The 17,247-nt window shown below is 40.4% G+C and overlaps 1 protein-coding gene across 9 annotated transcripts in view; it reads right to left on the minus strand.

Moving 5' to 3' along the window:
- Positions 1-17,247, minus strand: part of ANKRD6 (ankyrin repeat domain 6) — an 87,860-nt gene that overhangs the window by 52,256 nt on the left and 18,357 nt on the right. For 3 of the 9 annotated variants that reach the window (XM_015621438.1, XM_015621439.1, XM_015621442.3), the window contains one exon: positions 11,361-11,458. The exons of the other annotated variants lie outside the window; for them this stretch is intronic. The gene's annotated coding sequence lies outside the window, so the exon portion shown is untranslated. The remainder of the gene's footprint in view (positions 1-11,360; positions 11,459-17,247) is intronic. 9 annotated transcript variants of the gene reach the window in all.

Consider the following 17,247-nt stretch of genomic DNA (forward strand, 5'->3'; position numbering starts at 1 on the left):
AAGGTAAAAAACATTTGATTGGTCATCTTCTTTGCACCAAAAACAAGAAGGAAAATACTGCCTGAAAGTATTACATGAGACTATCCCATATCTGTGCTCTCATCTCATTAAGAGGGAGAAGTGCAGCAGCCAACAGCCACCCAAGGCTGTCACAGCTGTAGTGCATGCCAGAGGAACTGGATGTCACCAAAGCAAAGCAAAACCCACTCCAGCCAGAGAGCAAAAAATTCTAAATTTGCTTAGGGAACATCTAATCCCTACCAGCAGGTAAATCGATACATAGCTGGGCTGATGTTTTGTCATTTCAGCCCAGGGATAAAACCTCCCACAGCTGCAACAGAAAAAAATACATTTCACTCAGCTTCCCACCTTCTAATGACGACCCAACATGCCCTGAGATTTCATGTCCAAAAAGAATATTCCTCAAGAGTTTTTTAGAGCAACAGATTTAAATGGCATGTAAGTGAGCATTGGAAGGAACTGATTTAATTTCAAGAACTAATTTTACATGTGATTTTAAAAATGTGAAAGCTTGGTATCTCTGGTAATTAACACACAATCACTTGCAACAAAATATAAACTTTACAGTAATTTTTATCTAAAAAGGTACTATATTTTCACAAATGTCTATTTAGTACAAAGAAAAGTATTTTAAAAGAGTGAATTGTTTGGTGTATTTTTTATAGAGTATGACTGCTACTTCCCAATATTATGCAGAGTTGTTTTTATAGAGAATAATACTTCAATTACAATGGTGAAAAATAGCAGGTTTAAAATAGTTTTATTAATTGATTACAATTAAAAAAAACAACCCACATAAAACATTTTTCTTTCTGATAATTCACTGATTGTTTTGTGGTTTGGTGCATTTAGAAGGTTTGGGATTTTGTTAACTTTTTAACTCTAAGTACCAACTGTACATCAAAGTATACTTTGAAGAAATCCAGTACCAGCTCCACTTTGCTACCCAATCTTAAAATAACATGATTAGCTAATAAGGTTTTGAAATCCTTCACACAGGACATACCAAGTAAGTCAACAAATAAAATTTGTATTAATGGAGCCCACATATACTGAAAACATCTGATATGAAACAGTTGAAAGAACAGCATTCATTAAAGGGTATTTCCAAATCAATTAAAAGACCTTCTAAAGGATAAAGATCAAAAGAGGAGTAGAAAACATTTCTCAAATGAAGCTACACATTGCACAGCAAACACCTGCACCATCATCACAGACACCTGCAAGCTCCAAAGCCAAAGTCCAATCAAGACAGAAGAAAGCAAAGATCACAGTACCAGTGTCATGCCTGCTACTGAGCACCTACTATGGAGCAAAACCATCTTCTCAACAGGAGAAAAAAAAAATTTAAAAAAAAAAATAAAATATATATATATACATATATATATATGTATATATATGTATATATGTATATATAAATATATATACATATACACATATGACTCTTTATCTATCTCTGCATGAAGATCTCTCATTAACACTTTCATCCAAGTACACAACACACTCTAAGTGCTACCTGCCACAGTTTATGCGTGAATTACAGAGACTTCCTTGCCTTCCCGCAGAGCAGACAGTTCACCAGGGACACCTCTGTGGAGAATGGGATCCCCTGATGCTGTGGGGTCCTGACAGCAGCAGCTCCTGTTCCCAAAAGGTCTCTTTTTAGCACCTGGGGTGTCTCATATAGCTTCCACTTGATTTCCAAAGAGGCCCACAGTGCATTATTCCCCACCCTGCAGTCCAGCAGAGGGAAGCAGGAAAAGGAACCCTCTGTACAGGATCATTCAAGATTATATTTAGCCCAGTTTGATCTTATGCTCCGTAATTTGGGCAACAAATTACTGGCTCCACTGAGGGTGGGGAAGAAAAGCACATGTGTGCCTGATCCTGCTCTAAGTAAACCAACTAATCCCCTTCTGAACTACTTGAGTCCTCCAAAGCAATTATTTTAGAAGACAGACAAGATATCAGTCAGTCTGTATTATCAATATTCAGACAGCTCCATAAGGCTCTTGGATAAACTCTCAGCTATTTCTTTTGTGCCCTCACTGAGAACCACCCAATGCACAGAGCTGGCTCTCAGGGTGTGCAGGGTTGTGCACATCTTTGGACACCTCCAGCAGAAAGAGCCAGCAGTCCCTGGCTGCATTAGGTGGTCAGCACACAGCAACAGACTCCGTGCAAACAGAGCCAGAGAGAAGGAGAGTTAGAGGGAAACAAAAATAAAGAGCATTAGATGTTCCTGATAAATCTACAGCATCATAAAAGCTGCAGAGACAAGAGACATAAGCTGTTCTGCCTGTCAAAAGCTCCTGTAGGGCTAGCTTCTAAGCAGGCAGCAAGAGATGTGGTTACAGCTGCTATTCTTAAAGCCTCGGCATCACCAACACAGAGAACAGGAAAGTAAAGACGAAGTTCAGACGTCAGCTTAAATTCTGTTTTCAAACTTCAGTCCTTCCTTGTAACATAATATCATAAGAAAAGGGAGCAAACAGTTCATCTGCCAAAAGCTTGTCTAATTACCGCCAATTTGTTTGCTTCACATTTCTTGAATTCCTTTCTCTTTGCCAGACAATTGACTAAGAAATAGTCCTTTCCTCAAAAAAGCACCGGAGCAGAATAAATAGAACAACTAATATAAACTGGCAGCTGTAAATTAATCTGTATAGTAGGCAGTCTGGAAGGCTTTGTTCATCCCTACAGCTTTGTCGGCTACAAACCAGAGGAAACAAAAACAACCCCAAATGCTCATGCACATCCGCACACTGTTCATTAAACAGCAGCACTAATACTTAATCTCACCAGATGCTGGGATGAAACAAGCAGCCCAGTCTCGGTGCTCTCAAGTGGTGTTGTGCCAAACAAGAGCTGTTACAGCGCTGGCACAATTGTCTGAAAAACAAGCAGCCGTACACGCCTGCCCGCACAAGCCAGCGAGTGCTCCCACTGCTGCCTCAGTTCCTTCAAAGGCTCTCACACGTTTTAAACTGGTATCATTTGAGCCTGTTACAAACACATTACAGAGCAAATTCATGTTCTTTTCTTCCAAATTGACCCCTCTGCCCCCAATTTATATTCACATAGTGAAGAATTTATATTCACTCTTAGTGAAGAAATTTGAGCAATTATACCTATTTTTGTCATATTTATTTTCCCATTCTTGTCAATTTGAAAGAAGGTGAACCTAAGAAAAAGGATGGAGTTTGCACAGTGAAACATGCTAATTTATCACCTCTTTGGTAAGGAGAGGAAACCCACAGCTGTTTTGTAACAGTTAGTATAGTGCTAGGTTATTAAGCGCTTTATTCCTCAAATATATCTCAAACATGTTATTACATCTTAATCAATGAAACTATAGAAAAATGTTTATTGAAACCTCTGATGAGCAGTTTTATAATATTTCTTTAGCACTGATCTGGGAATGAAAACATAAACAAAGAGGGCTGACTCTAAATGTTTAGCACATTCAGGTGATGATATTTGCCTCAGAGATACATTATCCAACATAAAAATCTACAATTTTATTCAGCATGAATAGAACAGTACGTTCATTCGAAGCATTCAGATCTAAGCTCCTGGGCTTCTCAGGGGAAAAGGCAAAGTCAGTAAAAGCAATTTATTTTTTTAAAAACGCTCTCTTGATTTATGGTATCACATTTTTACAAAAAAAAATCTTTGTATATAAGTGTTCATATTACATACTGCAGTATTCAAATATCATGGGGAAAAGCAATCAACATAAATCAGAATGTTCTCCTTCCCTGCCACTGAAATGTATTTCATTCAGGAAAGTAACTTGTAGCTGATTACTTGCAGCAGCAGTAAGAGTGTGTCACGGCTCATTTGCCAGTGCTGCAAGAATGAAGCTTATTCTGTGCTGGAGACATACTTCCACAAACAAAGTGAACAGGTGCTGGTGGAAATACCCTCTTTATGAGGTCTTAGTTTTGGGTTCTTGGTCTGTAGCACCACTGCCAAAGTTAGTTGACAGTTTCACACACTCACGTAACAATTAAAAAAAAATTAATACTGAAACTGAGTTATTAAGCAGGTGAATTCATATAGAAGTAAAATATGCTTCTCAGGGAGGTGCTGGGATAATAAAAACTTTACTATGCTGAAACATTAAAAATACTAGCAAAACCAGCTGAAAGATAAAGGAAGGCACATTATGGCTACTGGCACCTTAGGGTTACGAGTGGAGCCAGTACATTTTGAAGGCAGAATCTCCACAGCAGTGGACAGACAAGCATCTTCCACTGAGAAAGCATCACAAAGCACCTGTCCAAGTACATTTCCCTCATTCATGTTCATTTCACCTGAACTCATCTTGAACCACAGTTACTGGGAGCTTTTTTTTTTGATCCTTACTTCTGTCAGAGACTTGAATGACAAAAGTGCAAGACTACCAGGGTTGAGCATGGAGACCAATAAGGTAAACAAAGTGAAATTTTCCTCACTAATTTTATATATATTTATATATATATAAAACACATTTATATACATATACATACGTATACATACATACATATATATGTATGGTTTATTCACATTATTTTCTACACTCTGTGTTATGGTTTAAAGACACCTGAGGTGCTTTTTCCCTCCTCCTTCTGTTCTATAACACCACCTATCCCACTGAACCTGGTAACCCTGCTCTGGGCACCTCTGGCATGTACTCCTAGGCTAGGGATCCTGGCTATCCCTATAGCTAGGCTCTAGCCAGCTCCAAGCTCCAGGGGTAAGGCAAGCCCTGGCCATATGGGTCTCACCACCAACACAGCACATAACCATCCTGCCATGTCAGAAGAAAGCTTCTGCTCCCCATCAAATCTCCTCCAGTAACTGCTGGACCTGGGATGTCTCATCCAGGCAACTCCCACCTCTCTTTGCATCAGCAGTCCCTCCACACTGCCCAGGCACAGGATAAGCATGAGCCCAAGAGAGATTGTTTTTGGTTTGGCTTTGCATCACAGGTCTTGTGCTCGTGCTCCCACACAGGCTGAAGGGAAATGCAGCACGCTCCAAATACCTCCCTGGCTGCTCAGCTGAGAGAGGACAGCAGAAAAGCACTTGTGGAACTCTAACCACAGGTGAACTGATGCACATATTCACCCTGTCTGTGTCTGGAAGGACCACAACACTAAAAAGTAGAGAAAACCTCGGAGATAAAGGCTAAAAGGGTTACAGCAAACTAAAATAGCCATTTCTGTCTCTGTAAATTGTGCAATTCCTTACGGGAAGGATTACGTCCCCAGAGCACCATGCTGTGGCCAAAACACACCCCCACACCCCTACTTGGAGTGCCTCCCTGGATAATCCCCAGCAAATAAATCCTCTCCCGTCCAAGGGTGCTGTCAAGTGCTAACAGAAACAGCAGCTTGTAGGAGCAAAACTATTTCCAACCTTCAAAGGCAACTCCCCCCACCCCAAATCCAGGCCACCACATCCCTTCACTGAAACGTAAACACAAAACAAAATTACCTATGAACAGCAACTGTGTTTAGTTCTACTTGTGTGTGCATGTACATGCATGTGCATACACATATATATACACACATACATACATATATATATATATATATATTTGCACTGCCATCTGTCAGAGGCTTCTACCAGCAGCTGCAGAAGGCAAATGCCCCCCTGCCTAATCCCCTCCCCATGTGGGAAAATAGCTCATTTTACTAGCTGAATGTGTGCTATATATTTTCTTCATTTATATGTATCATTAGGCATTCCTTTCTCTGTGTCATGAATGAATTGGGGAAGAGTCACTGATTTCTAATGAGGAAGAGCAGAAAGGCAGGGTGACAATAAAGGGACCCTGTATTAATCAAATGTCCACCCCAGACAGGAATTCTGAGGCCTTAATCTCTGTCTGGGAGAAGTGTTGTTTAAAGCTTTCACTCAAAGAGAAAAGGAGAGATTTCACATGGCAGGTGCTACACTTGCTGCAGCAGTGTAAAACTCCATTATTCCACATTTCTGGTGAACCTTAAAAGAGAAAGAAGGAAAAGAAGAAAGGAAACAACACAAGCAGCAGCCTCAGCGCAGAGGGAAGTGAGAAGGAATGGGATGCCTTGCTAATGTCTCCCATTATTATGCATTAACAAATTTAAACAGACTAAACAAAATAGTGGACCAACACACTTATTTCTCATCTGTAAACAACTCAGATGAGGCCACATTTTGTTCTGGAACTGGTCCTCACATGACTGGTGGTGCCAATGCAGGACAGAGCCAGAGTAGAAAACACGGGTCTGCACAGCTCCATGGCACAGCTTTACCTTCACATCCCTTGAGCTGGGAGCCTGCTTTCATCTCTTCCTTAGAGGATGTTCCTGCCTTTTGGCTGAAGCAGCACGGGCCTCTTCTGTGCCCATCCAAATGCAAAACATTTCCTTGCTCATGGAGTCTGGAAGAGCCTTTGTAAATCTTCCTCCCTCATCTCCTTTCTAACTTGTCTCAAACCCAAGGAGAAAATGTCTTGCCTTTCTTGCCTGAGCTTCTTAGTGTCCCTCTATAACAGAATTACTTAAGTGAAGTGTTTTGGCATAAAAATTGTGTGGAAGACTCTTAAAAATGACCTGCCAAAGAAAACATATCCTCTGTCCCTGCAGTATTAAATTACATATTTAGGTGAGGAGGAAGAAAAGCTCCTATTTATTACTTGTATTAGAAATTCATGTCTTGCCTCTCCTGGGATGCCACATGAATGACTGGAAAGGTGATATCAGAGTAAGCATCACAGCAAAAGTGCCAAAGGAAAGCAAAATCCTTTCTGTTACTTTGTTTTGTTTTGGATTATGTTCAGGAAAATGCATCACTGCAGTACAATTGCCAGAGTGTCTCCTGCATCATACCAGTCTGCAGCCTAGAGCTGAATATTGCCTGTCCTGACCATGCTGGTTCTCCATGGAGACCTCCAACACATTCAGAGAAGACAGTGGTGTTTGAAACACTGTTAAAATGAAAAGTAAAGCAATCAAGGGGGAAAAAAAGACCCTTTCAGACTTGCTGTGAACAACACTGAAATAGAATTATATAGTTTTCTTCTTTCATTCACAGGTGAACTACAAGCAAATAAAGCAATGGGTTGGATTCCTAGACCTGGTGAGGTGTTTGCAGAGCCTCATCTGCCCAATCACCAGCTTCATAAAACACACAAGTAACACTGACACATCTCGTGGACTAATCTCTAAAACATACGAATTTGAGCTCCTCAGCTCAAAGCACCATGACTTCAGCATGCTCACCCAGCTGCACCAAACATATCCCGCACCTTATGTTTCTCTCCTACTGTTTCATCAAAGTCTGTCATCCTTCTTTCATCACTCTTCCCTAAAAGCATCTTACTGTTTTCATTTAAAATATAAACAATGCTGCTTAACCATTTTAGATAAACCTTTTATCAGTCATGTTCATATCCCCAAAATAATGCTGCAGTCATTCAATTCTCACACAATATGGAAGTAGTTGCCTTAACTCTCTAGGCCAGGTACCATTTCCAAAGTCATGCCACAGTTTAGAATACAAGAACACTGCAGCTACAGCATTCATAGGGTAACATCAGGAAAAATTACCAGAAAGTTCTAAAGATATAAGCATTTATTATTAAAATATCCAGCAACAATTACATTGTAGCAAAAGAACTGTTTTACATTCAGAAACTAACACAAACAAACATTTACGGAATTTAGGAAATCAAGCTCAGGTCATTGTTATCCAGCCCCATCTTATCCAGAGAAAGGATGATGTAGATATTGAATGACCACATGGAACCAAGGGAGAGATAGTTTTCTTTCCTTCTCTTCCCTAGCTATACACTTCTGGCCACTGTGTGAGGCAAGAAGGAGGAGCTTTTTGGCCCAGCTAAGCCAATACAGCTGCTCATTTTCCTGTCTTGTCTTGTTATACCAAAGAAAGGCCATGAGAGAAAATAAGGGGGAGGCTGGAACATTCTGGAAAATATTATCAATTAAACCAATGTCCCTACATCCGTTTAGGTTCATATTTATAAACTTGCTGAGAAGAGAGAAAATTGACAAATTCTACAAAGGAAAGTCAAGATTGTCATTGAAAAGGTGGAAAGAAGAAAAACTGTAAGAATTACAAACTGCCACCCTGCCCTTACCACACAGAAATAAATGGTTAAGCAGCCAGAAGTAGAATACAAGGATGGAAGTAAGATAACAAAACTCTAACAGCACAAAAATCATCAAAAATTATGTCTGATGTAATACCCTGTCTACCTCTTTGACAGGGTAACCTCTCAGTAAGCAAAAAGAAAAGCAGTGTACGTATCTTGAATTCAGTAAGGCTTTTGACACTGACACATGAACTAAGAACACACAACCTATGGGTGCAAGCTAGGTACCCAAGTGGTTTAGAAAATCAGTAGCTCAGTAGTTATCTCTGAAAGTTTCTTTATCAAATTGTCCTGAAATTTCTGATAGGCTCCTATATCAGATGCTATATGCTGGGTCCAGTCCAACAATTCCATTTGGGATCAAGGAAACAGAGATGAGACTCGTGAAATCTGTCTCTAACATCAGATTGGGTAAAACTTCAAGTTCTGTTCTCTCTCTTTAGAGAGAGACAGGTCACTTTTCAAAGTCATTTAAAACTGCAGAAATGGTCTGGAATAAAGAGGAAGCAATCAGTAAGGTGCGAAATTCCACATTTACATAGGATAATCAACTCTAAAAATGCAAAAATAGGAATGAACTGACTAAGCAGGAATACTGGAGGAAACCACCTGTTAGACACAGTGAACCAAAACTTAAATGGAAATAAAGAATATAGTGCTGAAGGATAAGTGCTGTCTCAGGCTGGACATGTTAGTAGTGGCTAGAGAACTGTTGGTTCTAGTAGGCAAAGGAAGCAAAAATGCAGGGGCTCTTTAGTGAGAATAAGATATGCCAGTGTGACTTAGATTTTGATTTAAAACCAACTTGATTCAACTGATGCAAAAAATAAAGTGATGTTGTTGTAAAGCAGCCCATGTTTAATTAATTTAGCATAGCTTGATAAAGAAATCTTAGACTACTTATTAGAGTTACTCATATTCCTCCAGATCTCTTAATCTCAAAAATGTAACTAAGTATGAACAATGATAATTTTTCACTTTATTCACTTTGAATATGACCACTAGACCATATTATATTACAGTAAAACTCACCAGTGAGTTTTCTGAGAGAAACAACTTCTACATCATCCCATTTGGCTAATCAAATTGCTTTAAAAATGTACATGAAAAGCTGAGCACTTGCAGCTGTTCATGGAAACTGAGTGAAATGAAACTGAGCACATGCTCATGTTCATGGAAACTGAGTGAAATGAAACAGTCCCAGTGCTGAACCTCTCCAGTGTTAACTCCAAACCAGCATAGGTCTCTCCACTTCCTACAGAGCTAAACAGCTTTTTAATTTTATAGATAAATTTTAATCAACTTTATGTGGGAAAACTACTTTTAGTGTGCCTTTTATTTCACAACTAGAAGCATTCAGCATACAGCATCATTCTATTTATCACTATTAAAATCTCAAAAATATGAAAACCTCCTTTAGAAAGCTGCCAATTGCCATCCTTTTTACAGTGGAATAAGATGCTCTTGCACTTTGACTATTAAAGCAAAATATGCATTTCCCATTTAACACAGTCCCCTACTGACTACACCACATCACTTGTACAGTACAGTCAGAGTCACCAGGGGATTTTCAACAAACTGCCAAAAAGACTTTCTCTACTTTTGGAGACATTCGATCTCTAAATATAACGGTGTCCACAATTACATAAATTGGAAATAATCCTAAAGACCCTAAATAACAGTAGTTATACTTTCTGCAGTCTTTCTTAAAAAGCAGTATATCCATATCCCACCATACTATCATTGAGCATGAAGTATTATTGTGCATGAAGTAATGCAGTACCACTTACACCCAGCTAAGTTTCTTAAAAGGAACATAAAAGATGACGGTAGAGAGCAGGGGAAATGATGTAAGGGAGGAAAAGGGAAAACAAAGAGGAATGCAAAAACAAACAAACAAAACCCCCAAATAAACAAACAGAAAAAAAACAACCCTGAAACAGTTTTACAACAGAAGCTTGAAACTGACTCTTTAACTCAAGATTAAAAGTTTGAAGGATCATTTCTGAAATACAAGTTTCCAGTAAGTCACATTATGGCAAAAACTCCACAGCCCAGCACAAAGCAAGCCAACCTCTTCCTATGGTCTATACAAACAAATATGTACAAATAAGGGGTGTGTTTATTTAAGGAATATTCTCCAGGATCCTTATACTGACCAATCACAATGAATCAGGGCATATGTTCTAGGAAAACAGCCTATTTTTTGAAAAAAAAAATTACTTGTTTTCTGACGACTTATTTGGGGTACATCATAAAATTGTCCATGTGGCAAAAATTTTTGCTGGCCAAAAGGTACCTCTGATTTCCCCAAGCTTCAGCCACTTATTTTCAGGAGGAAAGGAACACTGTGTGAGTGTCCTGAAAATTGGCTTTGTTGGCTCAGTCTTCTACTTTGAATGGAGCAGAGGTTCATAGGCAATGTAATTTCAGAAATTACTAATGCTACTCAAACAACCATATGCCTCTATTTTTACACTGCCCTCCATTCTTCTGCCAGATGCTTCTCTTCTTTCATTTCATCTGCTTAATGAAGCTCAGCTATTTAGGCCCCAGTGCTTTGATTTTAGGAAATTATGTAAGATACTTTATAAAAATACATTATCATTAAGAAGATGACTGCCTCATTTTTATTTTTTTTTCAAGAAAGGTAACATTTAGTTTAGCTGTTTCAAAAAGTACTTGGTGGTGCCAGTATCCCACCTTGCAGAGGGTGAAACCAAAGACAAATTTCCAGCCAGAATCAAAATAAGCACAGGATACTTAGAGCAGATCTGGTCATACACATAAAAGTATGTGGATGACATTCTGTCCCCATTTGCGCAGTGGAGTATTTTTTGCACTGACAAAGAAATGACAATGTAATATGGAATATCTAGCAGTCTACAAGTCTGGATGTTTATCTAGGATCTCATTGTACAGGATTACAGACCTGTGGATGGTTTGATTATTGTGGGATCCCTCTGAATCTAGCAAATCTCAGTCTGCTATTTTGCTCATCCCTAAAGAATTAGTATTGTAACAACCCCTGAAACTTCTCATTTTATCTTTATGCCCCCATCATACTCAATGAATTCAAATTGCTAACTTGCATGACCTTTGAATACAGGCTGCTATGTGATTTTTAATTTGCCTTAATCAAAACACTGAGGAAGGAATATAAAAGTTTAAAAGCAATATTCAAACTCACATTTATTAGTAATCTCAAGGGTGTAATTCATCTACCCTGAGGAAGCCACAGAAGGGTAGAAGTTCTCATTTGGATGCTTTCTGGCACAGCAAGGACCACTGTAACAAAAGCAGAGCATAATGGTCACAAGAAGTTGCGCTGCTCTGGCTAGAGGAGTTACACAGAAGATGCAACCTCCATAAGGAATACTCACAACCCACCATCTGAGTTATAGAATGGTACCACCACTACTGAATAGAAGTGAAGAGACAAGGCTGGAAGTAACTCACAGCTGTAGGTGCTCAGGATCAGTACCAAAAGCTGCTGTTACCCCCACAGGGTAAAAGGAGTTTTAAAATTGTAGTACAGCTCTCACTGCATCCACAAAAGCAGCTGCACTGCCTGGGAACACAAAGTTCTCAGGTGTTCTCTCATGTGCTGGGCAGCTCCCAAACTGCCTAGGGGACATGCTCAGAAGGTGAGAAAGGCACCAGTAGGTCAGGAAATGACATCAATTAGAGTTTCAGAGTTGACTTGCTCATTTCTGTTAGGCAGAAGGAATGCACTTCCACATTGTTCTGTTACGTTCAGTGTTATAGGGCAAAAGAGTATTTTCCTTTACCAGATGAGATGAGCTTTTGTATTTCATAACACAGCTGTTTTTACTAACAAGAGATTTTAAAGACAAGTTAAACTTCTTGCATACAAAACCACCGGTAAGAGGAAAGAGGTCAGGTCCCCACCTGTGTCAGGAAGGAAAACATTAACATAGCTTTGGAGCAGTCGATTCAGTGTTAGCTTGTCTGCTTTATTTTTAATGAACCGTGAACAAGCCAGCAACTTTGACTAACAGTTAATACCTTGACCCAGCGCATATATAAAACCAGATATAGCCCCAGGGAACAGGTTTACTCCCAGAGTCAATCTAACCAAGAGAAGAAAGTGTTATATATAGACCTGGCTTGATCTCATTCAACCACAGCACAAACTGGGGCCAAATACACTGCAGGAATGACCCTTGTGCAAACATGGCATGAGGGGCAGCTGACAGGTATTACACAGGCCAGAAAAAAGGAGCCTATTAATGCAGGGCTGCAGGAGAGGTTTCACAGCATGCAGTGACCCTCCTTCCTCTGTGCCTTCCACTGCTCAGCAAAATGACTATGCAGGATACTGGACCAAAAGCTCTACAAGAGGGTAATGGCTTTCTGATCCACCAACTAAAAAGAGAAATGCAGCTATTTGCATTTCAGTTCCCACATGCCCCCAGCAAAGATTACCACAGGACCGAACAGCCATCCTATCTTGGCAGTTAGTCCATCCTAACACATGGATTCAAAGTATTTCTCTCTTTCTTCTCTTCTCACAGTAGCTTTTCAGGCAGGTGAACACAGGTGGGAAAAGGGCCTTTTATTTCAGCAGCAGCTGGATCCAAATGATGTCAGCACACATTTACAGTAGGTAAATAAATACACAGGATAGGCTGGAAAATTAGTAATGAAGTAACAACAACTTGTCCATTCTGGAAAAGTCACAAATGCACCAAACATTTCCTATAAGGGTCAAGTGAGGAGAAGGAGAATACTAAATTTAATCCCCTTCTAATTCAAAAAAGCTGTAACAAGTTTTATATTTATGCCATAACCTTTAAAATACTAACATTAAAAACTCAGGAAATAAAACATATGACTACAATCAAAAGCACTTCTGAGAAAAAACTGTCTGGTTTTTTTGGGTGTCAGGGGGTGGCTGGCACCCTGTGGTTGCCCTACTCATGTCCCCAACTTCCATTCCTATGGATCCCCTTCACTATCCCACTTATTTTTTTCCTTAAAAATATTAGGAAATGAAAGCTTGCCTTCTTTCCAATATATAAATGGGAAGGGAAAACTGAATCCACTCACATATAATAAATTTCTATGAATGGTGAAGACAAAGATCATTCATTATAACTACCAACTGCCATGGGAGCAGAGCTTAACTCTGACATCAGGGAAATATCTGCCTCCAACATCATCACCAATACCTTCCAAAAACAGAATAATCAGCTCCCAGCTGATGCTGACAGATGTGTAAGCATGGGACTAGTACTGTTTTATGCGCTATTTCCTCACCTGAGCATACCAAGGACAGAACTGGCAAAGAGGGGGAGTGGAGGTGGGACATGGTCACTGATTAGAAAGTCCAGGTACTGCTTCTGCACAGCTTAACAGTGAAAAAAATCATCTGATTGAAGAACTCAGCATTTCTTGAGCCCTCTAACTGGTCCAAGTTGTTCCTTGTGGTGGTTTAATCTTAACTGGGTGCCAGGTGCCACAAAGCTGCTCTATCATCCTCATCCTCAACTGGACAGTGGAGAGAAAATATAACAAAAGGCTCATGAGTCAACCTAAGGGCAGGGAAAGATTGCTCACCAATTACCACCACAGGCAAAACAGACTTGACTTGAACTCATTACCAATCAAATCAGAGTTGGATAATGAGTAAAACCAAATCTTAAAAGCACCCTCATCTCTCCTTCCTTCCTGGGCTTAACTTCATTCCTGGTTCTCTGCCTTCCTCCTCTGGGGAGCCAAGATCTGGGGAAGGGCTCCTTACACCCTTCCCCTGCTCCAGCCTGGGGTCCCTCCTACAGGAGACAGTCCTCCAAAACTTCTCCAGTGTGAGTCCATCCCACTGCAGACCTCCAAAACTGCTCCAGTGTCAGTCCCTCCCACGGGGTGCAGTCCTTCAGGAACAGGCTGTTCCACTGTGGGTCCCCTGTGGGGTCACAAGTCCTGACAGCAAACCTGCTCCGGTGTTGGCTCATCTCTCCAAGGAGTCTCATGGGTCTCCAAGAGCCTTTTCCAGATTAGTCTTCCCATGGGATCACAGCTTTTTCTGGGCATCCACCAGCTAGGGCGTGGAGTCCACCATGGGCTGCAGGTGTCTGCTCTCCCATGGATCTTATGGGCTGCAGGGGCACAGCTGCTTCACTATAGGCTGCAAGGGAATCTCAGCTTCACTCATGGAGGACATCCTTGCCCTCTTTCCTCACTGATCTTGGTGTCTGCAGAACTGTCTCTCTCACATATTCTCACTTCTCTCTTCTCCAGCTGCAACTTTGCCTCTGTGCAGTAACTTTTTCCCCTTCTTCACTCTGATATCCCAGAGGCACTAGCGCTATTGGTGATGGGCTCAGCCTTGCCCAGCCAGGGGCCTGTCCTGGAGCCTGCTGGCACTGCCTGTTTCGAACACAGAGAAGGCTTCTGGCAGCTTCTCAGAGAAGAAATCCCTGTGGCCCATCTGTTAGCAAAACTTGGCTGAGCAAACCTAAGGCACTCCTCACCTGGAGAAGAGCCATTCCCAGCTTCCTGCTGACCTGCCTGCTCACTATGGACATGTAAGTCTTTGTGCACCTGGACATTAAACATAGCATTGGTGAGTTACGGGATTTGCTGTCATTTGAGCCTGAGAAATGGTACTGCCAATCTGCATTTGTTACTGTGGTGTTACATAGAAATTAGCTATTTGTCTGGTGTCTGATACTGTACCCTGTGCCAGACGTCCATGGGGTTGTCTCTAATATCCATCAAGAACTCATTCACTCATTCCTTAAACATCTGATCACCAGTGATTAGACAGAGAGCAAAGAAACTAAGGCAAGAAGAGGGAATGCCTGCAGAGACCCAACACCTAACCAGTTTCAGATATACACAGGATGTAAGTTTGCCATGAAGAAAAGAGAGACAAATGCAAGATCATCAGGATAGTCAACCACCAACACAAATCTAGGAGTGAGAGAAAAGGTGGAGGAAAGGTTCTCTTTTTGGAGGATAGTTTTGTGGCAGCAAGAGATGCTGATCTCTTTTTAAAACAAAAATCAAGAGATGACTTTTTACTAGCTTGAAATTTTGACCAGCATGACCACTCTTCATAACACAAGATGAAAACTTGCAATGCCCTGTCCAATCACTCTCAAAATTAATGACCTCCTGACAAGATTTCACTGCTTCACCTATGAAGCTGAATACCTAACACAAACCACTTGGTGCAAACGTCCTTGGCTGCTTTTTTTCTGAATGGTTACATTTTCATCGTTGTCATCACCTTCACCAGATGCTCATTGCTCAAAAGCTCAGTCAAGGGTGAAGGACAAAAACATGGCAATGATGTAAGAGCAGCTGTGAAATGATTACTCGAGATGAAATCGATAGCAGTATGCTACTGTTGGGAGATCAGCAGTACAATTCAGAGCTACTGAGCCAAAAGTGGTTTCATCTCTAATCAGGAAAGCAGAGTGTATGAGGACCTGATTTGGTTTCCTTCAGCTTTTTAAAGCACTGTTTCAGCATACAAAGTGTGCAGCTTCCACAGATCTCCAGGCATCCCTTCCAAACCCAACTATTATGTGGTATGAATGAGATTAGAAAATATTAATCAGCATATATACTGGGAGAATATGGAAAGACTTTGCCACTTCTAAAATAAATTAATTTGTACCATGACTGTAGTAAGAATTCAGTTTCAGGGCTTATGTTGCATGTATTCTACCTGCCAGAAAAAAATATAAGATACTAAGATCTAAAAAGGTGGTTTCATATGGGAATATAATTGCATCCAGGGGTGGATTGAACACTCCTTCAGCAAGGGAATATTTACAAGAAGCCTTTTTAAAATTCTGAGACACAATTTAGCTAGGAGAAAAAGTTGCACATCCTTCTCTGAGAAAACAGGAGGCTGCTACTGCTATTAACTCATTTTGAGACTGCCTTAATGGCTTAATTGTCCAGGACAACTACTGGCAGTGTCTTATTCTAAACTTGTCATTGGGAGAGAAGCTCTAAAATGAAACTAATCTTTAAAGACAGGAGGACTAAGCTACTTTTCCATATAGGCTATGCAAGTTCTGTTTGTAAGAGATTTTCACTGTGCATTAATAAGCACAGTCAGTACTACTTCCAAAGAACAAAGTGCTTGTGGGATAACACATAGGATAACATGATTCCTGAGACACATGTTCAAAAATTAAGAAAGCATGCTCTGGTTATTGAATTTATCCACAAAATGATGGATGTGTATTTCAAGAAGCAGTTCTGAAACAACGATTTATCAGTCCTGCTTTATTGATATGCCCATCAAGAAATACAATACCGTAAAATATGTGCTGGCTCACTTGGAGCATAACAGAAGGTAAAACAGAAAGATGATCAGAACTAACTAAAATCACATTCTACAAGGAAATCTCAGCTGCTTCTTCCGTGAGAGGCCAGAGACAAAACAATCCCAATGCCTTTATACAGAATAAAAATTAAAAATACATTATAAATACAGACCAAAAACAAAAAAAATTTGTTTTTTTTATACAAAAACAGATTTGCCCAAACTTCCCTCATGAAAAAATGTGATCTAAAATTGGATCTTTTGGAGATTATGTATGGGTTTTCACATCTATGTGGCTTGCCAGAGGTTTTCATATGTGGTGAGACCCAGCTCCACGTTTACCTCTGTGTGAGCAGCTGGCATTGTTCTTCCTCACGAGATTAAAAGGGACCTAACTCACAATAACATCCACATTGACTTGCAGCCCCTGAAAAGGTTCATGGCTGCACAGATGGTGCCACACCACCAAGTATTCCCAGCCTGCCTTCCCTTCCTGCACAGGGACCGAGCAAGACAGAAGCCATTCTTGCAGCTACAGATCTCCCTGAAACAGAAAACACCGAACACCTGGTACCATTCCACAGCTCTCCTGCTACACTATCATATTACATTTTGACTATCATACAATAAAGAACCCTCTGTCTTCATTAAATGAATGAGGAAGTGGCAAGCTGGGGTTAGAAAGAGGAGGGCAGCGATGAGAGAGCAAACATCCTGCAAAACATGTTCAGTCCTGGACTCTACATCTTGGAGATCTCTAGCAACA

This window comes from Parus major, chromosome 3 (assembly GCF_001522545.3).
Source record: "Parus major isolate Abel chromosome 3, Parus_major1.1, whole genome shotgun sequence".
Classification (NCBI taxonomy): domain Eukaryota; kingdom Metazoa; phylum Chordata; class Aves; order Passeriformes; family Paridae; genus Parus; species Parus major.